General features: G+C 37.9%; 1 pseudogene; it reads left to right on the forward strand.

Annotated features, from left to right (window-relative positions):
* Positions 1–4,240, forward strand: part of LOC108297133 — a 20,781-nt pseudogene that overhangs the window by 2,482 nt on the left and 14,059 nt on the right.

The following is a 4,240-nucleotide window of genomic DNA, read 5'->3' on the forward strand; positions in this document are numbered from 1 at the left end:
GTATTTTTAGTAGAGACGGGGTTTCACCATGTTGACCAGGATGGTCTCGATCTCTTGACCTCGTGATCCACCCACCTCGGCCTCCCAAAGTGCTGGGATTACAGGCTTGAGCCACTGTGCCCAGCCAATAATTTCTACTATACCCTAAATGTTTCATTTCTTTGCAGAATGTTTTTTGGTAATTTATGCTTTGCACAAATGAGTTTCAGATCCCTGTTTTCCAGAAAAGCTTGGGAATTTGTCTGTGTAAAAAAGAATTTCTTAATGATGTTTTATCTTGACCTGAACTTTCCACATTCCTGAGCTGATCTGTATCCTTCAATCTAGATAAGTGGTAATTCCAGAAATTCAAATGGCCAAAATATTGTTGCCCACACCTTAAAATCTGATTGCTACCATTAATTTTTGATTTAATAGTACTGGGTACTGAAATTAAAAGCCTATACATTTAAAATATTTTCTAAATATTTAGAAACTTCTGTTATAAATTAGTATTTTGGGGTTAATTTGCTAGACTATTACATTCTCTTTACTGAGCACATTACTAAGTTGGTAATTACAGAATACGAGCGAGATTTATGTTATTTATTTTTAATAAAACAGGTATTGCTGTCTCTAAGCCAGCTTTAATCACCTATCTGGAGAAAGAAAAAGAGCCCCAGAGTATGAAGAGACAGGAGATGGTAGATGAAACCCCAGGTAGGTGAGAGTGAATACAACATGTGACACAGATGACAGGTCCAAAGGTCAAAGAGAAAGCCAGTTCTTAAAATGTGATTTGGGAAGCTGTGTACCAAAAGAAATCGTTTCTGAAAGCCGAAGCTGGTGGTGGTTGTTGTTATTTTAAATTTTTCTCTCACTTAGGTCATCTCCTGTCTTATGCTTTTAAATGGTCTGAGGATTCTATTTTCCCTGCATTGAACTTTCTTCAAGTTTATAGTGAGAGCCAAAGTCCTCTTTATGGCATATAAGAGACTGCACAATTTAACTATTTCTTCATTATTTTGGGGGACACACAAATATCTGCATAATTTTGAGAAGGTCTATGTTAAACTATTTTTTAAGTTCTCTTTTGCATCCTTTCTGAAATGTGTGAGAGTAGTAGTTTTGGTTCCATTAGGGTTTGTTGTTGTTAATTTTTTCTGCATATTCCATCCTGTTTGTATTACTGTAGTCTTGAAATATAGTTTGAAATTATAAAGTAGGATGTCCCTCTGCCTTGTTCATTTTTCTCAATATTGCTTTGGCTATTCAATGTTTATTGCAGTTCCATGCACATTTTAGGATTGTATTTTCTATTACTGTGAGAAAAATACCACTAGAATTTTGATAGGAATTTATTGAATCTATAGATCACATTGGATAATATTTGCTTTTAAAAACTTTTGCTTTTAATTTCTAGTTTCATTCATTTGGTCAGAAAACACACAGTGTATAATTTTGGTCTTCTTAACAATATTGGCCCTTTAACAATATTTTAGCAATATTTAACAATATTCTAGTTTCAGTTATGGTCAGAAAACACAGTGTATAATTTTGGTTTTCTTAACAATATTGCCACTTGAACAATATTTATTCTTTCAATCCATACACATGAAATATTTTTAAATTTATGTGTCTTCTAATTTCTTAATATATCTTTAATTGTAAAGACTTTTAACCTCCTTCATTAAATTTGTTTTCAGAAATTTATTTTAATGTAATTGTAAATAAGATTGTTTTCTTCCTCTATTTTATGAGGTAGTTTGTTTTAAGTATACGGAACCATAACTTGTCTCTTAATTTTATATTTTGCTAATTTACTGTGTGTATTTATTAGTTTAGACACATTTTAATGTACTGCTTGTGGTTTTTTATGTATAATATTATATAATAAGCAGCAATTTCAATGACTATTTTTTATTTTTTTGACTAATTCTTTTGCCACACACTTTCAGTGCTATATTAAAGTAGAAGCATTAACAATGGGCACAATATAGTTTTGTATTGGTGTCTGTCAATTTGAAGGAGCAAACACTTCTTCAGGTTTTTATAAACTGCTTTCAAGAGGTAAAGATCTTCTTTTGTTAGAGGCCAGGTGCGGTGGCTCACGCCTGTAATCCAAGCACTTTGGAGGCCAAGACAGGCGGATCACCTGAGGCCAGGAGTTCAAGACCAGCCTGACCAACATGGTGAAACCCGTCTTTTTAAAAAAAAAAAAAAAAAAGATCTTCTTTTGTTGGGCCCTCAGAGTGATAGAATGCCCTCTGGGTTTGTAGTGGAGAGGGGTTGTAGCTTGGTCACAGGCTCCTGGGTCTTCACTAGGGTCCACCTTTAGTTGGCTCATAAATAAGGGGCTTGGGTAGATGTCATTCCCATTTTATTTTTGGACAGAGTGACTGTCCTTCAGGACTTTGCTCTGTAGGGCAGACACTAAGGCACATTTTTGCAGTCAGGTCTGTAAATGCAGGCCTTATATTGGGATGTAGAAGAGTATGTCTTTCACAAAGAACCAGAGAGCATTTTCCCAGGTCACTGTGTGGGTTTCTATGTAGGCAGAACTGGTCATGCACTGTGGCTCAGCGAGCTGGAACTGAGTCATGGAACTGCTTCAGGGACCGCAGTAAAGGCCCAGGTCTGCGGTCCTGCTGCATGGCTGTAAACAGATGTCTTCCTCCAGGCCCCTGGAAGGGCAGGTCCCCTTTCATGCTATGGCTGGGAGGAGTTTGGGATGATTACAGAGTAAGTTCAGAATTCTCAGTGGAACTAAGTTGAGTGGGCCACTTCCTGGTCTGAAGCCAAGAACAGAGGTCCCGTAGTTTGCCCCTTGAATAAGGACTTGCACTCTGAGAAGGAGTACTTCTCAGTTCTGGGGTTTAGCAGAGTTTCACAGCTCCTTCCCTGGACCTCACAGCTCTCTTAAAGGCACTTACTTGTGATATCGGGACTTGCTATATAACCCTGGCTGGTCTTGAACTCCTGACCTGATTAAATTCTCTGATGTTAATGTACCATGTAGTTGTCATTACAGATGTGAGCCATGATGGCTGGTTCTTTTAGAAAGGCATTTTTGTCAGGGATAGCTGACAAATTTTCTGGCCTTTGGGGGATAAGTAAACAGGGCACCTTTTTTCTTTATCTTACTGATGTCACTCTCCCTATATATTTTTACCCCTATTTTCCTTTTCCCTTTCCTTTCCTTTTTCATTTCTCTTCCTTTCCTTTTCCCTTTCCTTTCCCTTCCCCTTCCCCTTCCTCTTCCCCTTCCTCTCCCCCTCTCCCTCTCCCTCTTACTCTGTTGCCCAGGCTAACAGTGTTGCAATCTTGGATCACTGCAACCTCTGCCTCCCAGGTTCAAGGGATTCTCATGCCTCAGCCTCCCAGGTAGCTGGGATTACAGGTGCCTGCCACCATGCCCAGCTAATTTTTGTATTTTTAGCAGAGATGGGGTTTTATCATATTGGCCAGGCTAGTCTGGAACTCCTGACCTCAGGTGATTCACCCACCTCCGCCTCCCAAAGTGATGGGATTACAGGCTTGAGCTACCGTGCCTTTACTTTCATTTTCTATTTTAAATTTGTATTTTTAGATTCAGAGATTTAGGACAATATGCCTGAATTTACATGTTATGTTTGAAGTAAATTAGATAATTAGTAGGCACTCCATATTTACTAAAATAGTTACTTGTAATTTTTTTTTTTTTTCCCCTGAGGCAGAGTCTCTGTTGTCAGGCTGGAGTGCAGTGGTGTGATCTCAGCTCAATGCAACCTCTGCCTCCTAGATTCAAGTGATTCTCCTGCCTTAGCCTCCCGAGTAGCTGGGACTACAGGCACGCGCCACCATGCCCAGCTAATTTTTGTATTTTTAGTAGAGACAGCGTTTCACCATGTTGACCAGGATGGCCTCTATCTCGACCTCAAGATCCACCCACCTCGGCCTCCCAGAGTGTAGGGATTACAGGCATGAGGCACCGCACCCAATTTGTACATTTAAATTTGCTGCAGGCCAAAAGGAATTGTAGATTTTCACCCACTTTCTTCAGCCTGTATTTAAATAATAAGCCTAATATATTCCTAAATATGTGTTTTATATATCAGAAGTTCTAACCATATTCTGTGAGAGGGATATATATATATATATATATATATATATAGGTATGTATGTATATAATTACACATATGTATATAATTATATTTATATAATTTTTATTTGGTAACATAAGGGTATTCTTTGCTGCTTGTTTTTTTTTTTTTTTTTTTTT

The sequence above is a fragment of the Cebus imitator genome, unplaced genomic scaffold, assembly GCF_001604975.1.
Source record: "Cebus imitator isolate Cc_AM_T3 unplaced genomic scaffold, Cebus_imitator-1.0 Scaffold775, whole genome shotgun sequence".
NCBI lineage: Eukaryota > Metazoa > Chordata > Mammalia > Primates > Cebidae > Cebus > Cebus imitator.